Source organism: Phalacrocorax aristotelis, chromosome 9 (genome assembly GCF_949628215.1).
Source record: "Phalacrocorax aristotelis chromosome 9, bGulAri2.1, whole genome shotgun sequence".
In the NCBI taxonomy this organism is placed as follows: domain Eukaryota; kingdom Metazoa; phylum Chordata; class Aves; order Suliformes; family Phalacrocoracidae; genus Phalacrocorax; species Phalacrocorax aristotelis.
The window spans coordinates 7,420,824-7,443,303 of record NC_134284.1 but is presented as its reverse complement, the minus strand read 5'-3'; the positions used below and the strand labels follow the sequence as shown (position 1 = coordinate 7,443,303).

The 22,480-nt window shown below is 37.3% G+C and overlaps 1 protein-coding gene across 9 annotated transcripts in view; it reads left to right on the top strand.

Annotated features, from left to right (window-relative positions):
* PRKD1 (protein kinase D1) overlaps positions 1 to 22,480 on the top strand; it is a 146,244-nt gene that overhangs the window by 27,537 nt on the left and 96,227 nt on the right. Inside the window, exon 1 of one of the 9 annotated variants that reach the window (XM_075103268.1) lies at positions 14,678 to 14,739. The exons of the other annotated variants lie outside the window; for them this stretch is intronic. The gene's annotated coding sequence lies outside the window, so the exon portion shown is untranslated. Of the gene's footprint in view, positions 1 to 14,677; positions 14,740 to 22,480 lie in introns of those variants that run through there. 9 annotated transcript variants of the gene reach the window in all.

Below are 22,480 nucleotides of genomic sequence, written 5' to 3'. Positions count from 1 at the left end.
AGGAAATCACATTTGTACAGCTCACTGCACAAATACTTTGAAGTAGTGAATATCTAGTAGATCTAAAGTCCAGCGGTTTCACTGGTAGAGAAAGCATTTCCCGTTTCTTTTTTTTCTAAAGAACAGAAGATGAGCAGAAATGTATCCGGAAGAGGAATATCACATACCTCCGTACTGAACTAAACCAAAACTCGGAATACACCCAGAAGAATGCACGTGTTTTAACTTCTAGGCTATAGCTCAGGTTGAACTGGGACTGAATAGTGAAGGAGGCTGTTGTCAACATGGAATCATCTTTATTTGGAGCAAATTTTGAGGTATATATGGTGAATGAGGCAGGAAAAAAAGTGTATAAAGAGAAGGGATAATGGCACAGTTTATAAAGTTGGATGCTGTTTTGGGGGATTGTATTCATCCCCATATCTGCTGCTAAATTCCTTAGTGAAAAGTTACTTGACTTGCTCCACAAATCTGTACCACCACTTTTTGTGTATCTACTCTCAAACTGTGAGACCTGGCTTGTGGAAGTGTAGGAGCTTGCAGCTGCAACTGCACGAAGTGCTGAATGAGCTGAACGCCATGTTAGCAAACACAGATTTATTTTGTCTCTAGAGGAGGAGCAAAAGCGAGGAAACTATTGTGGCTTTATCTTCTTGATTACCCTTCATCACTAATAATTTGCAGTGCTGTGGAAAGCTGTTTCTCCCACTGTTCCTGCTGTGGCTCCAACCACAGTCCTTTTTTATATTTTGCAACACAAAGGATGTGCCATCTTCATTTCAGGGTTTGCATTATACATGTCAGCCACGTGTAATGGGAAATGCTGGGGAAAAAAACCCCACCGAGATACATGTAAGATCAAAGTGGGCACAGACAACAAGTTTCTGCTTACTCTTCTTTTGACCAAGTTCCTGATACTTCAAACAGACCTAATAATATTTCTTATTTTGCATGACCGTTGTCACAGTAATATTTTTGGAAAGATTAACAAACTATAGTAATAAGTATCATACATAAGTAATTGAGAAAATTTATTCAAACATTATTTTAAAAATATCAGCATCTTAAAATAAGTTGCCTCATATTGTATCTGAACAAATGGCTTAGTCACAGTGATGGAGGGAAAAAGATAGTATGATTACAAGTGTAATGACTACCAGTATTATAGTCCTGCAAAGCAGATGAAGCTTTCATAGGCAGCCTTAGTTTTGGCACTTCTGAAATTTAAAATGTCTGGCTTTGCAAACCTAAAAATCTTTTCGTTTATGTTCAGTTGTATAATGTACTAGTTCAAAAACATACAAAGGGAATGGAATTATTTGTACTGATGTCTGCATGCTTTATCATTTGGCTTGGAAACCTTAAACCCTTCTTACAGCTTTGCCAATTGTCCTAACAAACTAGACAAATATGTTTAATGTTTCTGTTTTCATCCTGCAGCTTATCATGTCATCACATTCAGGGATGAAATATTGTATGTTTACAAAATATATGTAAACACATCTAGAATAGTTCTTAGATCGTGCTATAATTAAATATTTTTGCCAAACCGATTTTGGGTAAGTAGTTCAGGTGATCAGAGTTTGTGTTTCTCTTTTCCTGGGTCATTTGTTGAACAGTGTAGCAGAAGATGATCACTGCCAGGATAAAGACTTTGTTATCAAGTCACATGGTTCTTAGGAATTATGCTCTTTTTACACTAACCAGATTCATATTCATAAATAGTTCTAATCTGTACTCAGATCCTCTAATGTAAATGTCTATTATAAGCTTTACATTTAAGAGCACTAATATCTTAAATAAATGTGTTTTATATATGGGAGCAGATTTTATATGGAAACTAATGCTAGTGAGCAGCCTAGTAAATTGAATTCAACCCCAGAACCTCACACCAAGTCTATGCATCACTCTTCCAATCCAGTGATCTGGAACTCATGGTGCAATTAACTTTACTTCTAGGCAACTGAATGTGTTGTCCGTTCTGCAAATATGTGCAGGACTTGGAAGTTTCTTTTGGTCGGATTTCCTGAGGCAAGTACTTTCTATATAAGGCAGAAAGTTTGAAAAATCCCCTGCCTCCTGAAGGACATAAAACGTGTGTGCCATTACTTACAATTATTCTAGTTAAAGCAAAACACCTGCAGTAGAAATTATGTTTCCTTTCTCCTCAGTTGCCATCTTGTTTTTGCTTAAGGGAGTGTTGTGGTTTAGCACCAGCCAGCAACCAACCCCACACAGCCACACACTTGCTCGCTCTCCCCCAGTGGGCTGGGGGACATAATCAGAAGAGTAAAAGCGATAAAACTCGCGGGTTGAGATAAAGGCAGTTTAATAGGTAAAGCAAAAGCCATGCACACAAGCAAAGCAAAACAAGGAATTCATTCACTCCTTCCCACGGGCAGGCAGGTGCTCGGCCATACCCAGGAAAGCAGGGCTCCATCACGCGTCACGGTTACTTGGGAAGGCAAACGCCATCACTCCAAATGTTCCCCTTCTTCGTCCAGCTTCATATACTGAGCATGACGTCATATGGTGTGGGATATCCCGTGGGTCAGTTGGGGTCACTGTCCCGGCTGTGTCCCCTCCCAGCTCCTTGTGCCCTGGCAGAGCAGGGGAAGCTGAAAAAGTACTTGACTAATGTAAGCACTACTTAGCAACAACTAAAACATCAGTATATTATCAACACTGTTTTTAGCACAAATCCAAAACACAGCCCATATGAGCTATTATGAAGAAAATTAACTATCCCAGCTGAAACCAGGATGGGGGAACATAGGAAATGGATTGAAATGGTCATACCATTTGTAGTCTTGGTGGTGAATAATAAAAGACTTATTATGTTTTTTAAATATTACAAAGTGATACTTGATTTTATTTCTGGTCTCCATACTGCACCAATCTGTGTCTTGGACATCAAGACATCAGCACATCAAAAGTCTCATGAGCCAGACCAGTTGTTTGTCTAGCCAAGTACTCCGGTCCCCAGCAGTAGCAGTTAGGGGAAACTCTTTAAGGAGGCACCTCAAGCCTGGCCCCTCTTATGAAGTTTATTTCCCACACCACCCCCAACTCCAAATCACTGATTAAGGATTTTAGAGGTTACATCCATTCTTATTTTAGGATCTCTTTTGGACATGTGGTCCATTTATATGACCTTTTTGATCTTGTTGATGCTTCTGATTCCACAAGATCCCTATATGCTATGTAAAAAAGAGCTTAAATTTTCTGTAAGTCTGTGTGCTCTGCGCCAAAGGCTTTTCTTTAGCTAGAGAGCAACTTCCAGTTACAGGGAAAGGTGTTGTCTATACCAGTCAGTTGGAGCACGCTAAGAGCTGTGTGTGTAAATCCCATTCTGTAATCGGGAATCGTCTTCTCATATGTTGTGGTCATCTTGAGTCTTTTATACTATATTCTTGAGAATACACCGAAAGGTTTTGGAACTATGGGCCTGAATAAAATGGTTGGTGAATGCAGTCAAATCAATTATTCTGGTACACTGTAATTCTGCCTTGCACCCTGTTACATGAGATCCTTGCAGCTGTTCAGCAGTCGCATGTATGGTTTTCATGTGGGGGAAAAATGCAGTCGTCCTCTGCCTCATGATGGACACTACTTGGTAAAGTAGGATGATGGTCATATGTATCTGAGTATTAGATAACTTCTTACTTTAAGTCTGCTTAGGTTGATTTAGTAGGAGCTCTCTGGAGTGTGGACAGATAATGAAGCACGGTTAAATTATCTCAGTCACTTTTGATGCTGTAACTGACCCTTTGCTGTATTTTTAGTCCATCCTAATCGCAAAGTAAAACATGTTGTTTAAGCTATAATGTAAACATCGACCATTTGATTATCCATCAATCAAAATTATTCATGACTTGGGTTCTTTGGGCCGAACTGAATATTGCAAGAATAATAGATTTTTTTCAGAGTTTTTCTTCAGGAAGCTTGAAAAGCTCAATACTTGGAATGCCTCACTGTGATAACAGCTACCAAAGCCTCCTGTATATTTACTGTAATTGTTGCTTGTGAATAGAATATGAAAAGCCTCCTTACTCCTAGCTAGCCAAAAATGTATCTGTCATACAGCAAAACAACAGCTTCCAATTCAGTGTGTGTAATGACTTTTTTTCCTGAGATTATTTTAGTATGTGAAACTCAGTAACACATGCTTACTTTTACTTTGCATTTCCTCTGGCTGATTAATATAAAATGAAATGTTTGTCTAAATGTTGAAGTTTTATTATGTGTCTCTTAAGCCATAGTAGTTCAGAAGAAGAGGAAGAAATAGGTACGCCTGAACAGAAACACTAGCAAACATTCTTGTTTTAAAATTATATTTATTAGTATATGTAAAGAATAGAGACTAAATTGTTCAGGAAGAAAAGTTTGGGATGCAACAACGATTTGCAGCACTTCTTATGTCCTGCTATATCTCAAGTTTGCATCATTTTTCCAACTCAGTTGATCAGCTACCAAAAAAAGAGAGTTATTTGTACCTGTTTCAGATGAGGAAATAAAGGGAATATCTACTCTACAATAAGGTAGGGATTTGCCTTCTGAAGGCCAGTGAGGTTATTTTCTGCTCACAAGGTATAGGATGACTGTCCCTGGGGAGGACTTCACTCGAAATGGTACTGGGCAAGCTGTTAGGAGGAGGATTTTTACGCATTTCTTTGTCCCCACCCCCCAAAAAGACCACTGATGATAATTGCATCTGTCCGATCAGACTGAATACTCAGTGACATGTGCTTTACAAATATGGAGCCACAGCTGAAAAAGACAATCTGGCAGGTTTTTTTTTTTTATTTTCAGCTGTTTAACTAATCACTATGTATGTGAAAACCAGTAAGTCGAAATAGAAATAGACCATATGAATTTTCATTATGAAATACAAACCCCTACTCAAACCCTCCTTTAGAGAAAAATATTAATGGTTTTATCAAGAGGTAGTGAGTGGTATGTGTTTTTTCATTTTTTTAATTTATATTCTTAATTAACATATTTGATGTAGACTTAGTGTCATATGATGACCTTTCAAGTTCTAAACAACTGCTCGAAAAGTAATTCTTCTTAGAAGAAGTTTGGCTATGTAGCAGTAAGGCATTGTATGAAGTTATTGCATCTTTTGATAGATCTTTTGGCTGTTGCAAATGGTTGGGATAAAAATGTGTACTATTTTATATTGAATATTTAAAAACTGCTTTGGTTCCTGATGTGTTTTTTTTTCTTCTGCTTTGGAAAAAAATATTTATTTTATATACTGTGTTTTAGGAAAATGCTTAGGAAACGTCCTCAACTGTTTTCTAAAGTTTTCATTTTAATGAGGAAGGGAATATACAGAGCCTTGTTCTATGTGTGTACAGATAATGTGTTTAAAAGTGTCTAAAACATGTAAAAATTTAAAAACATAAGCCATTCTTGCCTAAGTCTTTTGATCTCTGTTTTGACAGAACTGACCGTATATATGGACTGTGGTGTGAAATGTGGTATGAAAGTACTGACATTAATTTACCATTACTTTCAATATTTTGTCTCCGTTGTGAAAGTTGTATTCTTCGACACTTCCATGTAAGTGATTGAGTCATTACATCACTCTATGCCTTTATTTTTTCACCTTTAGAAAGGAGAAGTATATTTCACTCTTTCTACATTTGTGTGCTTTGAGATCAGTGGGCAATGCTTACAGGGTGTTACGGGTAATAGTAGTAGTATATAACTGTTTTAAAAATTTATTTCTGTTTAGAATAAAAACAGGTGATTAATAAAGTATGTAGAAAAAGCTAGTGCTGTGAGGGCAAAGCTTGTTTGTGGGAAATGCATGTTTTAAAGATGTATTTAATCATTGTTATGGGAATACAATTCACTTCTTTTATTATGGTGCTTATCAGGAAAATTAGTTTGAATTTTAGTTCATACCAGTTCCCAAATCATAAAAGGGAAAGACTGCTGCTTTAAACGTTTCTATACTATAAAGCAGTAGTGACATTTCTGTTCAGCTTTTAGAATGCTAACACGTATCTGTGTGCTACTGCGTCTCTATTGTCGTTCCAGGTTATATACCTGACACTTTGCATTCACAGCTCTTTCAGTGACGCAGGTTTAGTGTTTATAAAAATTCAGCTGGGGGCCAATGTTTCTGCTAGTTTCATATGTTGTATTGCTAAGCAACCCGTATGAATGACAGTGTTTGCTTTTGTTTTATCTCGTTCCTGTCCCTCTCCAGCCCTAAATAGTGACACAAGTTTGAAAGGTGAGTATTAGCTTGTCAGGCGAAACAGTATTTTTAGTTCATGTCCTATGAATGATAGAAGATGCAGTAGGTAGTGAGGGATTTGGGTATTCTTCAGTTTCGTTACCTAAATATTGATGGCATTCCCAGCAATTCTTTTTTTCTTGCAAACGCTATTTTTTCTCTTTTGGAAGCAATGACTCATTAGGTTGGTGGGGTTTTTTTGTTGTTTTGGGTTTGTTTGTTTTTTTCTCGTTTCTGAGTTGTTTGTGTGGTTTTTTTCACCTCCTGGGCCATATTCACCTTAGAAAATAGTTTTGGAATACTGTTTTTCTCATGCACACGCTTATATTGTACCTATACAAGGAGTGGGTAAATCTGAGTATCCATTTCAGGTATCATTGCTGAAGACCTGTCATCACACTGTTTAGATTCCTGAAGCATAAAAGTACAATGATAGAACATTATACAAATGTATATATGTATATATATAGAGAGAAAGATAGGATTTCCTGTAACTGGAGTGTGTGGCTCTTTTACACTCAGATACAGCAAGCCAAATCGTGGTGTAAATTCTGGGGAGAAGCAGGAAAAGGATAAGGAACCAGGTTCCTCAGAGTCCTGGAGTCCTAGTCTCTTAACGAATATAAGCAAAGGAATTTTCCTGTGTCAGTACAAGAACTTGTCTGTTGTCTTCCCTAAGCTTAAATGCATGAAATAAATATGCAAGGTTGTTTTTATGTCTGGTCTGCATGGATCTTCTTAATTCAGTGAAGGTATAGGAATAGCATGTCTGTTTTTGGGAGGTTTGTTAATGGGCACACCGAACCTTGAAGAGAACCTCAATAGTCAACCTGGTTTGTGTGGAAAAACGGAAGTAAAAGGCACATCTTGCTTGAACTACCACTAATGCCAAAACTCAGGAAAGAGGTATATATCTATATTCAAAGAGATTTTATCAATTTCAGTTTTATTCTTCAGGCAATAGAATTTGTTTTTCAATATTAATTTTATTTGTACAGTGCAAACTTTCTTCCCAGTGAAAAGATTTTTCTAAGATGTTCCGCTAGTTTTTTTTATGCTGTGGGGACTGCCCAAATCCTGCTTAGGTTTTCATGAGGTGGTGTGTTGTGCATACCTTGTCTTGTCTTTTCTCCTTTTCTAAGGAATAGTTTGAAAAATGCAGGATATGAGCCATCATTGCTTGTCCTGCTAGATTTGAACTAGGAGCAATTGAATATACTGTTTATTGATAGGTTGCCTTGTAAATATAGTGCATTTTAAATCTGTTGTTCAAAATCTGAACTGCTTTCTCAGATTTTACCATGAAAATTAAAGGTATTTTACAGATCTCAAACTTTGTGTTTGATATAATTTGCAAATGACATATAGCTAAAGGTAATCAGTAGTAAATCTATTTCATTTGTTTTTTTTTAACTTAAATTGGCAAACTGATGGTAGCTGTAATCCTGTGTTACCCTTCCTCTTCTCTATTTTTGAGGAGAAAAAGAATGTCTTTCCCAGAATGTTTGATTACACAAAGGTGAACTCCATTATTTTTCTCATTTGATATTCATCAATTTGCATATTAATGTTTTCAATGGAAACTAAATATGCTAATTTCACAGCTTCTTAGCAGATACCTTAATCATGAGGGTAGTTGTATGTTTAATAAGAAATGAGGTAAACTGCAGCATTGGTTCATAAAAGTGTACTACAGATCAACCTGAAAATCATGTCTCTTTCAGGGGCCTCACATCCATAGGGAATATAACCAGCTGCCACTGAAGTTTAAGTTAACCCCTAAATTAAGAGATTTGTGTTTTGGGTTGGTTGATCCTTCTGCCTTTTAACCCTGGCTTATGTAAACAGTCAAGCATACGTTCAATCAGCAAGTTAGTCGGCAGGTCTTCCAATTTTTTGTATATGTTCTTTAAAAATGTGTTTGTACACGTTTAATAGAGATAGCCCCTTTACCTTCAGTTATGATTAGACAGATAAGGACTTCAATACTTTTGTCTGTTGTAACATGGAGTTAGTGTGGTGAAAGCCAAGAACCTCTATTTTAGAACCAAAATACGTAGGAAAAACTAAAAAAGTACTCCTAAGACTTTCAAAACTATAGCTGTTCTTCTGAGGCTGATTTAACTTTTATTTTCTTATTGTGAAGTTAATTCCTTCCACGTCTGCAGAGATCATATTGTAATGTCAAGTTGCAGTAAGCTAAAATATATATAAATAGTAGTATGATGAACAGGTTTTCTGTCCTGGTGGAGTAGAAATGTAGCGCTGTAAGCGGGTCAGCTGTAGGGTTGGGGGGGTACCCAAGAGAGGTACTTAAAATAATCTGGCCTCTTCTGCATAGTCATGAGGGGAAGTAAGTTTAAGAACAATGCAATTTAGAGTACCTAGGTTAGGATTTGCCCTAATGGCCTGTATGACCTCTAAAGTAGTGGTGGTGGGGCTGAATCACATCAAATGACTAGGAACTCTCTTAAATATGTTGAGAAATTTTTCAGTAGTAGTTAGATCATAGAGCAGTTTAGTTTGTACTGCTTGTAGGATATTATTTATAGCATTTGCTGGATGTCATTTGTACTACGCTTTCGTTGTATTTAAACTTGATTAATATGTCTTCTCACTTCATTTTCTTATACTGTATGGTACATGCTGAATAATTATGTCTGTAGGTTCATGCAGTTTAGACCTTAGTCATTACATTTCATAGTCAAATTTTACAATTGTCATCCAAATGCCCTCATTTGAATGAGATGCCTCTCATGAGGCTGTCCCAGTGAGCAAAATTTAAATAAAATGCATGTCATCTCTTCATTATGAACTCTGTGAAGAGATTTTTCTCTTCAGCTGTATTTCAGTGTTAACCCAATTCTTCATAGTCATTTCAATAACACTGTTGCTTAAAATGAATAAAACATTACATGATACATTTTTTTCTTAAAAAAGCCCGACAACCTTAAAATAATCTGTCTGTAATGTGTTGTTACTGTTACAGTAGTAAGAGTGCTTAAGACTAGTTGAACCTTGACTATAGGCTAATGTCTGGAAATTAATTTTTTGTGCCCCTCAAACAGAATCTAATTCAAATGAGGCACAAAGACATTACTACAATGGACTGATATCATACAATCTCTTGGAGCTAAATTAATATTTAAAAATCCCGTTTCCTAAATAGTTTCGTAACAGGAATAATTTAAATTTTCAGTAAGTGAATTTAATGAGGTGAATGTCCTTTTCCAGACCAGATTTCAATTAAGACTAAGTAAAATCAATACCTTTTAAAAAACATGCAGGAGAAATAAGTACAGTTTGTGATATATACTGTTTCAAGCCACTTCTATGAACAGATGTAAGATAGATTTTTATTCTCTAATCATATGTTTAGGGGATTGGCTATTTAGTAGATTTTTAGCTTTCCAGATGCTCAAACAATGCACTTTAAGTACAGTATCCATAGATTATCCCCAGAATGCTGTAGATTAGCTATTTTAAGATTTGAATTGTGAATAAAAGCTGGAGAAGAAGCAACAGCAGTTGCAAATGTGTTGTCTCAATTAGCTCATTTAAAATGTATTTACAAGTGAAAGAGACAAAGTAGGCAATGTCTGCATGTACCACTGTTACTCCATTAATATTTTATATACATATGTGTGTGTCTATAAATAAAAGCTTTATGTGAATTCTGTCAACAGCAGAGAGTATCTAAATCAGAGGCCTCTTTTGTTTGTTTATTTCACTAGGAGGGCAGTACAAGTTGTTGTCACCCAGGACTGATTAGCAAATTTTGGACAATAATGAACGTAGTTAAATTTTAAGTAGAACTTCTTTCTGTTTGTTTAGATACTCAAAATTTCACAGTTTTGGCAGATAGGTTGCTTCACTGCCAGTTGGAACAGTATTTTTAATTTGCTTTAATTTAGTAATTGTAACTCTTACGAAAATATTTTTATTGACTAATTTGTAACATGTAATTGTTAGCCTTTAAAAAATAAGGATAAAATATGTTTATTTTAATTTCAAATAATTGCCTTAAAATGTTTTTGTTGCTAACAAACAGTACTGGTTGGATCTATGGCTTGTTGCATTACCTGATTTAGCTAACTTAAACCAAGTTCGAAGCTGTGAGCTTTTATTCTTCAAATATTTAGGTTGAAGAGACACTTAAGTTTATTAAATGACTTTTCTGATGAAAATCATTTGCCTCCAACCAAGTAAGTTGCACAGATACTTCAATGAGAAGTCAGTAAAGGGTTCTGGTAAGTCCTGTACACAGGTTAAAGTGAACCCAGACCAGCTTTTTAATGGTTTATATCTGAGTTGCTAACAGTCCAAAGTGACACAAACAGACCTTACTTTTACTGTAGCAGCAATCGGTACTGCAGTTGAGGATGTTACAAAATATTTTGTTTAAAATCCAGACTGACAGGCCCTTCAGTAATGGTTTCATTTTCTGATTTAGTTGGTTTAATAAAAATTGTATCGCGGCGAATCTCTCCTCCATTGTACGTGGTCAAAAGAGTCTGCCTATGTTATTACATTGTTAGAGCCTTGCGCTAATACAAGTAGACTTTGAGTTCCTGCAGAACATGATGGTTCCAATACATTTCAAATTGATGGAGAACAGCTACAGAGCAGACTTGCAGGCAGGAAAGAACCAGTGTACCTAAACCCAGACGAGTCAAGTAACACTGTTATATTAAAATTTTATCCTTCCCTAGTGACAAAGAAAACATGAAAAATTGCTTTATCTGTTCATTTTAACTGACCGTGTAATTTCAAAATCATTACCGGTTGTTTGCTAGCAGTACTGACAATATTTTGTGTATGTTCTTTTATTTTCTTTTTCTGATGGCCAGATTTTTATGTCATGGAATCACAGAACAGCGCAGGTTGGAATGGACCTCGAAAGATCATCAGGGCCAACCTTTTGTGGGAAGGGGAGCCCACAGGAGATTATCTAGCACCCCGTCCAGTCACATCTCGAAAACCTCCAGTGATGGGGACTCTACCACGTCCCTGTGGAGGTTGTTCCAGTGATTGATTGTTCTCACTGTAGAGAGCACTTACACTGAGGTGGAACCTCTCCCCATGCCTCTTGTAGCTATTGCCTCTTGTCTTCTCCACGTGGCTCCTTCTGAAGAGGGAGCCTCTGTCCTCTTTGTAGCCACCCTTTAAGTACTGAAGGGTATTTACATATCAGTATGAAATGGCTAGTGCTGTTAGCAGTGCTGTTAGCATTTTTGCCTGTATTGGTTCGGAGAATTTTCACCGAAGTATCTGTAACACTGCAACATATTAAAAAAAATAATTACAATCTCCAAACAAAAATAAAAAGGTGACTTAAGATGTTTTTCGCACTGTATCCAATCTAAGATTATGTAATATTAGCATTTTGAGAACTGAGCTTCACTGTCTGTTCAGCAGTGCAGCATTTTCATGGCTGTAGTTATTGGAACCGATGATGCAGATACATCGGATTTATATTGTCAACCTATAAACCAAGTGTATTAATAACTTGTGCTTACAGGCTTCTGATGTCTAAAACTTCACATCCAGGACACACCATCAGTTAGATGCACAGAGGAATTGGAGGCAATGAAGGGTCAGTGGACCACTGATATCCACCTGAAGGATGCTTACCCCACCCCCCCCCAAAAAAGTTATTTTTTCCATACCTCTCATTTCCCTACTATGAAAACATTTTTTGCTCTCTATTGTTTGCTTAGAATAACATTGTAACCACTCCTGGGAATATACCACTGTTCTTGTTGCAGATAACTCACTTAAAATGCACATGGATTGATTAAACTATTGAAGTGCCTTGAGCGCTGACTTCCAACTGTGTGCGTTCTGATTGCTGCTTGCAGCGTACGCTGGGAAGTTCGCGCGTGGAGAACAGGCAGACGCTTGGTATTGCACCGCTCGATATTAATTGTGTAACAAAAATGATAATGGAGAAAAATGTGCTTAATGTTCTCAGGTGCGAATAGGCTTTTGAAGAAAAAAGAAAAACCTGGAATTACTGCATAGTTAATAGTGCAGATGTTCGATTTTCGTATACTTTCTGACTAATAACACAAACTAGACAGTTTATTGAATCCTGTTGCTGTGGCTAAATTCTTCCTTGTTTTTGGCTACTGAGGGTAATTTTTTGTAGGCTCTTGTGGGTTTTTTGTTTTTTGTTTTTAAACTGGAATGATCTTATATTTGCACTCTTACCTGTTTACTCAAGGGTTATCAGCATGACAGCAGTTTCTAAAGGAGTTGCATTAGTTATTTTTTAAATTAATTATTACAATGAAATTGGAAATTACAGAAGGCATCCTGTTACAGATTATCAAGATTTCCTATTAAGGTGCAAACTATGTGGCTGGTATTTAAGTTGGACAGATGACTGTCAATAAATAATAGCAGTCACATTCTTAAACTTATGGGGGTAAAAGGACGGTGTTAATAAAGCCACTGTGTTAGTTGTTGAACTTACTAAATTTGATCCGCTGCTGACTGAGCTCTTCATCTCTAGTGTAATGAATACTTTGTGTTAAACAACTCTGCATTATTTATTCAAATCTTTCATCCAGAAAACTAGATCACTTTCTGTGCTGATGGGAGAGAAGTGACTGTGAGGATAATCCGTGAGCTAGATGCTGGTAGATGTAGAGTCAAGGAATTATCAGTCTTTAAATGTACAAAGAATTGGATTAACTTAGTCGGTTTTCAGCACTGGTTCATAGTTACCGGTTACAAGTATGGACATTTTGTATAAATATAGATTATGACACTAAATTTGTGAGAGTTGTGGGTAGAGAAAACTAAGAGTATTTCTTTATTATACAGTATGTTTCTTTATGTTTATGGATGCGGTTTGCTTCCAGTTCAGAATTTTCTGGCTTCTTATTTTTTATAGTACATACATATTTCAGATTTTACACTGCAAAAAGAGAAATTCTATGCAAACTGAATAGGCTTTTTTCTTTAAGAAAATCTAACTACTGGCTAAAGTCACATTTTTGAAATGTGAAAAATTTCTCGCCAGTATTGGGTTTGATTTTTCATTTAAATAACGTTCTCAACATTATTACTGAATGAACAGTAAACTTACAGTCTAAAACCTGGTAACTATTCCATGACTATTTTTACTTATGCATGTGTTTAACACTGAAGCCAAAATAATTAAAATTAATGTTTCTGTTCAGTTCAAGAACTGTTTTGCCAGCCCTCTTGCTAGTAAATGGCTGGCAGTATAGTTCAGCTTTCATTATTAGCTCTTAAGGAAATTGGATTGCAAATGAAGTTACTAATGAGAACAAAACCCCAGAAGTCTGCTATCATCTTCACAATGGCTTAAAATTCTTGTACCTAAAAATGAGTTTGAGACTAGCAGGACTTCAGTAAAATAGCATGCAGCTTCCTGATTAGTAGATGAACTTACTGGAGGAGATCAGCACTTAGGATTGTTTCTAGTAGGCCTAAAACTGCAAAATGAAAGATGGCTCTGATTTCACTAAGGCTTTGCTGTAATACCTTTCAACTTTCGAGCCTGCCAGTGTGTGTGATAGAAGCCATCAAAATGTGTGAAAAATGACCCAAAAGCAGAACTGTTATTTGCAGTTATCAATACAAACTGTTATTGTGCCATAATTGACAGATGGTTTTTCACTCTAGTATCTGTTTTTAAGGATATTTTTACACCGATTTAGACAGAGTTATGTTGTGGGTTGTGGGGTTTTTTTGGTGGTGTTTTTTTGTAGTTTTTGGGTTTCTTTTTTTAAGTGAAAACAGAAAGCCGGGAATTAATAGTGCTCAACAAGGAGGAGTTGCACTGTAGAAAAACTGTGGGAATATAGTAAGAAATGCAAATTTGGTGTTTGAGTTGGGGATCGTTAGGGTCAAAACATGGGCTCTCAAACCCCTGAAAGTATGCTGATGAGTAGCTGTTGGCTGTTTTGGTGTGAAATGTATTTTTCTTTTGCTAAAGCTCTGTAAGGTCTGAGGTTTATTCTGCTAGAGAGAGAGAGGATATCTGAGAATTCATAAAGCTGGATAGAGTGAAAACTGATTTCTTGTTAGCTTAGTTGAACTACTCATGTGGCTGGAGCAGTGGCAAAGTCTGCAGTTAAAGTGACTTCACCCAGTTCTTTCCTCCTGTCCAGCCATTCACTTGGAATGAATTAATGTTGATGGCTATTGTAGCTCTGCCTGAACACTGGCATTAAAATTAATGGGTTCTTAGAAAGTTCTTTTCATACAGGTCACATCTCGTTTTCCGTAGGTGTACAACTTCAAGACTAGCGTCTGCACCAGACATAGATTTCTCTCTAATTAGGTATAATTTCACCTGATTTTTCTCAGAACATTAAACTATATAATTTTAAACTAAATTAGATTTTTCTCGATTGAAAATCAACAGGTTACAGTTCCTTGCTTGAGAACAGCAGTAGCCAGATGTGGTACAGGAAAGATCTGCAGTTAATACGGCAGTGTATGTTAAGGTAGGCTGGCCCTGTTATGAAAACTGTTGTGTTTCAGTGGAGTATTTGTTATTTGGGGAACTGCGTAAAAACTGCACCATTTGCAATCATATTATGTTACAAAAATATTTTTGTGACTTTCACTGTGCTCCTTGGATAGACTAACAGATGATCTTTCTTCTGACTTGTGCCTTAACTTGTTGCTGGATAAGAGGAAAACATAAACAGTAGAACAATGTTTCTGCAATACCGTAATATTTCCATACATGCTTTCCTTGTGTTAATTGCAGCAGGATTCTCCTATAAGAAGAATTTGTATGGCTGACTTGAAGCATCTTTGATCTAATTATCAGCAAGGCTTACGTCTAATGATTAGTTCTGCAAGGTGGAAACATAGGAAGCTATGTTGGCTGTGGCAGGTGTGGTGATGCTGCTGCTCTCTTTGGTGAAATGGTGATGGGATTAAAGAGCCTACTGATAGTAGGAGGACCTACCTACATCTGGAGCTTGGCAGTTCCATCTGCCATAGTCTTTTTGTGGAGAATAGAAGAAATTTATCTCAAGAGACACTAAGTGTGGTAAAACGATAGGAACCGGGTCAGGGGTGGCAACTGTTTGAAAGAAATCTGAGAAGTAGGAGAAAGGAAGTGGGTTGTGTAAAATGAGAATAAGATTATAAGAAATGTTAAGCTAGTGTACAAATACATGAAGTACAAGCAAATGAAGAGCTCTGAAAATGAATGTTTTATTTTTGTCTGGGAAACAAGCTTTATTAGATGTTGGGGAAGGAGAGAGAACAGAAGTAGAGGGGGATAAGAGGCATGAAGGCAAATAATTTGGAAATACTGACTTGTCCCCCTTCAGTACTACACATACTCACAACTCTCTTTTTCCTAATGTGGCCTTCTTGGATAACTGCTGGTCCAAAACTGTTTATATGTAGATCTCTGCTCAGGCACTGCTGTATGCCAGTACAACCACTTCTGGAATTAGAAAGTGTAGGAAACTCATTTCTGAATACATCCATCCATCTGTCTGTATTTGAAGTCTGGACATTTGCTTACCCCCAGTGGGTTTTAGGGGATTTCCTCAGCATTTGATGAAGGCTAGAGTGTACTAGTGGTGAGTGCATGGAACATGTTCATAGCACCCACCTTTAAGCACCAGCTTGAAGTTGTTACATACAACTTTGCCTGAAATTAAATAGAAAACTGTCACCAAATATTTAGTGTTTTTTATATATACACACATATAGATATTTCTTCTCTTTGTATTTTTACTTCCTTTAACCCATTGAAGAATTAATACTTGGGGCTGTCACAGGAGGTTGCATTGTCTCCTGGCTGTTGCTATAAATATTTGTCATAATCTTAATGACAATCTGAAGTGATACAAAATTTACCAGTTTGCAAGAGTATTCTCAGAGCCTCAGCTATGGGCTAACAATGAGTTTGGTATTAAAAGAAAGAAGAACCACCCCCAGAATAGCTTGCTTATGATCCTAGTACCACTTCCTGCCCTTGTGTGCATGGATGTTTTTATACTGTGGGTTGGGTTTTTTTTTTCCTCCTCTCTGTTTTATATACCTGATGGGGGACTACTGCAGCCTTTGTACAGGTATTAAAGGAAGTGATAAAAGCAAAAGTCAAATATGTCACTGCGTTCTGTAAACCAGAGCTTTTAATATGATGAGCAGCAACACCTAGGCGTTTAGGCATGAATGTTCACAGCTGCTGAGAGCTTCAGCATCAAGTACTAATGTGGGCATTCATCCCTGCTGCCCTTTCCTGTAGTGATTCCCTGTAACTTATTTACTTTATTGAAGACACCAACTCTAATCTGACAGCATTTGCAATCTGTCAAAGTGTAAAACTGTCAGAAGATATATTTACATTTATAGCAGAATCTGCATAGCTGTACAGGAGGTGAAGATAAGTCGATATAAACCTATGTCAGTGAAGATGGGATTTTGTGTACAAAATCTGGCAAAACAGTTTATCAAGTTTTGGGCTGTCCCTGGTGCTGGATGAGAAATGGAAAATTTTATGAGGAGACTAATGACAAAATTTTGTGTCAGTTTATTATAGGACAAAGTACAGGCAGTAAGCTAGCCAGTCGCGTTGAAAGTTTACAGTAAATTGTTATTAAACACTGCCTAGAACACGTTGCTTAATTGTCATTCTCTTTTGGAGGCTTGCTGTATTTTTTTTCATGGTGGACCCTGCTTTTCTTCAAAGCTTTGACTTTAAAATAAAGTCTTGCTGTCTTGATATAATTGTTCAGACACTTGAAGAAGGAAAAAACCAAAGTAAGTGAAAATTCCCAAACAATTTTATTAAATATAAAGACCAGATTTGTTGTTTAGGTTGGTGGTTTGCAGGTTTTGGTTTGTTTTTGGGTTTTGGTTTTTTTTTTTTTTAAACTTTTCGGTACAGTTAATTTTGTGGTTTTTTCTTTTTTTCTGATACCTTCACTAAAGATGACACCTGGATTTTTGTCACATGCCGTAATAAATGAGTTAAATAATTCATAATACATGTACTTCAAAATAACGACTAATGCAATAAGCTCTTCAAGAGGATTTTGTAAAATAATGTCTTGGGACAAAAAAGTTTAGGGCATCTGGAACAAGCGCAGTGTTGTGCCCTTTTTTGCCACGCAGGAGTTAAAACAAAGGCAACTTCTGTGACATAACAAATCTCAGGCAGTTTATTGTATTTCCAAGTGTTTGTTATTTGCTCCATCTGGACTTTTGCTGCCTGTGGACCAGCAAAGACGGAAGACTCATGCTCTGGATTTTACTGCTTCTCTAGGCTTGCGTTTGGAAAGATGCTACCCTTCAATACTAGTTTATATCCTGCCGAAATATTCCAGTGATATGGGTTAGTATCATGAAGATAACTGGAATTCAAACCTATGGAAGCTAACAAATAAAGCATAATGGCATATGTTGCAGGGACATATATATGTTGTCTTTGGAATATAGTGTAGAAACTGCTCGGTAAAACATTTAGTTGGTCAAGGCACATGGTAGCAACAGTTCTGGGGGATCCCAGCAGGGGGAAAGATGTGGGCATGACTCAATGATATAAGCTATTAGGTGAGGGCTGTTCTGGTAAACTGTGTTGCAGTGCAGCATATGATGCTAAATCAGCACAGAGCAGCTCTGCCTAATTGGTAACGGACTAATAAGGAAAACACTGGGGAAGGTAGAAGTAGTGGCCAGATCTTGTAGGCCAGAAAGTGGAAGATGAAACACAGGTTTCCTCTCACATACTTAAAATTATTGTTAACATTGTGCAATAAAGTGCTTCAGATATTAGAATACAGAGCGTTTCTGTGAATCCTCCATCTGGTAACATTAGCAAGTATAAACTGAATGTTGCACTGTGGGGCCATAAATCCAAGTCCATTGTAGTAAATGATCCTGGATGAGGGAGTAACACGTGGGAATTACATAGCATCACAGCAGCTTTTTAAATGCAAGCTGTGAAAATTGCAACTAACGAAATCATAATTAGTTGCTAAAATTACTGTTTTTGTTAAAAGATGTTTAATTCACTGGCAATTTTTTGTCAGTGTGTAGCTGGTTTTGCTAGATAGGATTGTGAGTCTTTGCAGAAGGTACAGTGTCAGGAAACTGAAACTCTGGAAGACAGGAGATAAAGCCTTAACTACCATGCTGACACATAATGGTCAAACCCTTAATTTACCCGCAGTTAGCTGTACTTAGAAGGGTGAAATAAATGTGCTTTATATTGTAATAAGAATTTATGTAAATTTGTTCCAGACTCACTAATTAAGTACCACTTGAAATTAATGATTGTTTTATGCCGAAAGCATATTTATGTTTTTTTCTTTTCTGTTGTGGCAGGGGATAGTTCAACATGAATATTTATTAAAACTTTTCAAGTTGCTTAACGTTTTAAATAGTGCTTCTTTATGAATATTTTTTACCGCTTTGTTTTCCTCTTGTCAGTTTTAGACCAGGAATGCAAGGTAAGATTTTTTTGTTATGATTAAGATTGAGAAAAACTTCAAACCGTGGGCCCCTCATAAAAAAACACTGTGGGTTTTGGTGTTTGCTTTTTGGTTATTGTTTTTGTTTGGTTTTTTTTTGCTTGGTTTGGATTTTTTAAAAAGATTTATAGATTAGATATTTAATTTTTGGGGGTAGATTTTTTGGTGGTTGGGAGCGCTTTTTTTTTTCTCCCCCTCGGAAGCTTCTGATGTCAGGCCATGGGCCTTGAAAACATCTGTATTGTTTGATATATGGGTAGATAACATGTCATTTATTTACACTTTTGAGTTAGCAGTATTTAACCTCTCAGTTTGCAATCCTTTTCATTACAAGAGGCATCTAATGACATCTGCATTGCTCATGGGGATTATGGGTGTACATTCTTCAGGTGTACTCTCTTTCCATGAAAAAAAGTCATAAATTGCTGCTGAATTTTCCTTAACAGATACCTAAGGAGTGGGGTGACTGATGATAAACCATTCCTGTTTAGTATATGGCCACCTTAAATTTAATAAACCTCCTGAAAATTTAGGCAAATTCTAGATTTGGTAGTATAATATACTTATCAAGATATCACAGGTTTTTTCAAGACTGCTACAGAGAAAAGATGTATTTTAATCTGTCTGTCACTTGAGTAAAGATATTTCTGATATTTTCAGTAACTCGATTTTTTTTTTTTTAGAATACTAACTTAAAACCTGTAAGAAAAGAACACAGTGGGAAAGATTACAGGGGACTTAGTCAATGTAATGCATAATTTGTGTTAGACTGTGGTTTTAAAAACAAAAAGATAACACAATGATAAATGCATTTGTCAGACCATTGAGAGGGGACTTCGGTAAGTGAAGGAAACCAGAAAATGCATGTTTAATAAGGTGCTAGACTTTTCTTTAAAAATTCCATGAATGTAGTTTAGTATATGGTTTTACTGCATTGGTTTTGGACCAGATAGTCCAACAGGTAGTTCTGAGGGTACGTCAATACCGTCGTGCGTGCTTGGAGCAGGAGGTTGGATTAGGTGAGCTCCAAAGGTCTCTTCCAACCTGAATGGTTCTGTGTTGGTGTGTTCCGCACTTCATGCAATCATCCTCTCTCACTGATGGTTAACACTATGTTGTAATTAGTACTTTTAGGAAGGCCGATGCAGAATGGAATTCAATAGGTAGAGTTTCACCTCTAGATGCAGCATGGTCATGATCCTGCCTACATCAGATGCACTTTGAATAGTCCGGCCTTCCAAAGGGGTCCCAGCAAGCCTCACAGCTTAATGTTCTCTTGTCATATCTCAGTCATGCTGTTAAATGGCTGATAAATGCCAAGCAGCATAAATCCCTGTGGAAACTTATGTATATTGTAGAAGGATATGATATGGGGCTATGGACACTGTAGGCTTGGACCATGCAGTCTTGTATGGCTTTAGAGTTAAAAGAATTTCTTGGATGTAATAGTATGAAATACTGGTGATCTAACTCTGCAGAGATTTAGTAGTGTGTGGAAGCATAGCTTCAGTGAATCTTTATATGGGCTCTTGCTTTGGTGGGTGGGACAGGAGAAAGGACTAGACTTCCAAGATGTATGTTGACTGATATTGTGGAGTCTCAGGCAGCTGGTAGATGGGTCATCAGCAAAATATTGTGCACAGATAACAAAAGTGCTTTCTCACAAACTTTACCTTTCTCCTTTCCCTGATCATTGATACGGTGTGAGAGCTGTGGGCTGTACAATGGAGGGGATTCTGTCTCTGGCTTGGTTACAAAGATGTGGCAAGCAAGAGACAACAGCAAATACCATTAGTGCAGTGTTTTTACATAGCAGAGGCAGACCAACAGGAGTTGGTCCTTTCCTCCAGTACCCTTGGCTGCAGGACCTTTACCTTTGCCATCCTCTCAAGCATAAGCTGCAGGTTGCAGTGGAGCTGTACAGGTCTCCTAGGCAGAACCCTGCTACTGCTCCCTCCTCCTGTTTTTATGGAACTTGTTTGAATTTTATGATCAAACTTCTTGATGTGTGTATTTCTCTTCAATGTAAATTTTTGTTGTGTGAAGTAATAGACCTAAGCATTGGCATACCAGAAGGATGCAGGTATCTCAGGGAGGTTGGTCTGGGCCAGCGCAGTTGACATGGTACATCATGTTCTAGGTTTTATGGCACTAATTCAAGGTGGCAATAATCAAGTTCTGGTTGGGAGACTCAGTGCTGCCTGCTCGAAGGCTGATCTCTGCATCCCAGGACTCCAAAATGGAAACTGGTTGCTGCTGTGGGGACTTTGGGAAGGCTTCTGACACAATCTAGCCCAGGTAATGCTGTCTCAAAACTCAGGATATTAGTCTTAATTGGAGCACATTATTCATGCATTTGTGATCAGGTTAAGCTGATGGACAGTTGTTTTGAGTTGCATGACAAGAAGGTGACAATACTTGTTTTTCATATTTGAATGTTTCAAATCAACAGAAGAAAAAACTTCCATGAATTACAAGCTAAGAATCTGAATGCTATTTCAGTATTGAAGTTTGAAATAAACCTCGGTGAAGATTTTGTTTGCCAGAATACTGCATGACTGAACTCTGTTTCTGCTCATTCTTGTCGTCTTGTACTTTTACATAAAATCTTCACAAACTTCCTTGTGAATAAAGTTGGAAATGTTCACTGATGTGATTAGGGAGAGAAATTAGGGAAATATACATATTTGATAGAAAATATAGTGAATACGGAGCTCGGAAAGTAAGTGGATGAAGCTGGGGATATATATTTACACTTTCCATTGTTAAGCTTTTTCATTTAAAGAGGAAAATCTTATAATCTATTTGGTCACAGACTAACATAAGTACCCAGCAAACTGATGCATGCAGTCATTCTTTAGCCTCCTGTATTGCTGCAGCTGTCTATGAAACTAAATGAAGAAAAATATTTTCAGGCAGTATTTTAGTACTACTGGTCAATCAGGTCAATATTGAAACCATTTTCATAGACTCATTAATGTTGGAAAAGACCTCTAGAATCATCAAGTCCAGCCGTCAACCCAGCACTACCATGTCTCCTAAACCATGCCCTGAAGTGCCGCGTCTACACGTGTTTTAAATACCTCCAGGAATAGTGACCCCACCACCTCCCTGGGCAGCCTGTTCCAATGTTTGACAGCCCTTTCGGTGAAGAAGTTTTTCCTAATGTCCAACCTAAACTTCCCCTGGCGCAGCTTGAGGTCTTTTCGTCTCGTCCTATTGCTTGTTATGAGGGAGAAGAGACCAACACCCACATCACTACAACCTCCTTTCAGGTAGCTGTAGAGAGCGAAAAGGTCCCCCCCTCAACCTTCTCTTCTCCAGGCCAAACACCCCCAGCTCCCTCAGCCGCTCCTCATAAGACTTGTGCTCTCTAGACCCTTCTCCAACTTCATTGCCCTTCTCTGGACACGCTCCAGCACCTCGATGTCTTTCTTGTACTGAGGGGCCCAAAACTGCACACGGTATTCAAGGTGCGGCCTCACCAGTGCTGAGTACAGGGGTATGATCACTGCCCTGCTCCTGCTGGCCACGCTAACCAGTTTATTGGGGTCTTCAAAGCTCCTAAATACACTGTTTTCCTGTCAACATAGTGATTCCAGCCACGGTTGGAATGGACTATTAATGAAGACAGTTTTTAAGTACATTTTTTAGGTGAAAAAATATCTTTATTGCTTGCAGTTGTCATCATTGGGATAGCAGATGTAATTTCTTCTTCATGTTACTGCATGTTTTGGGAGCA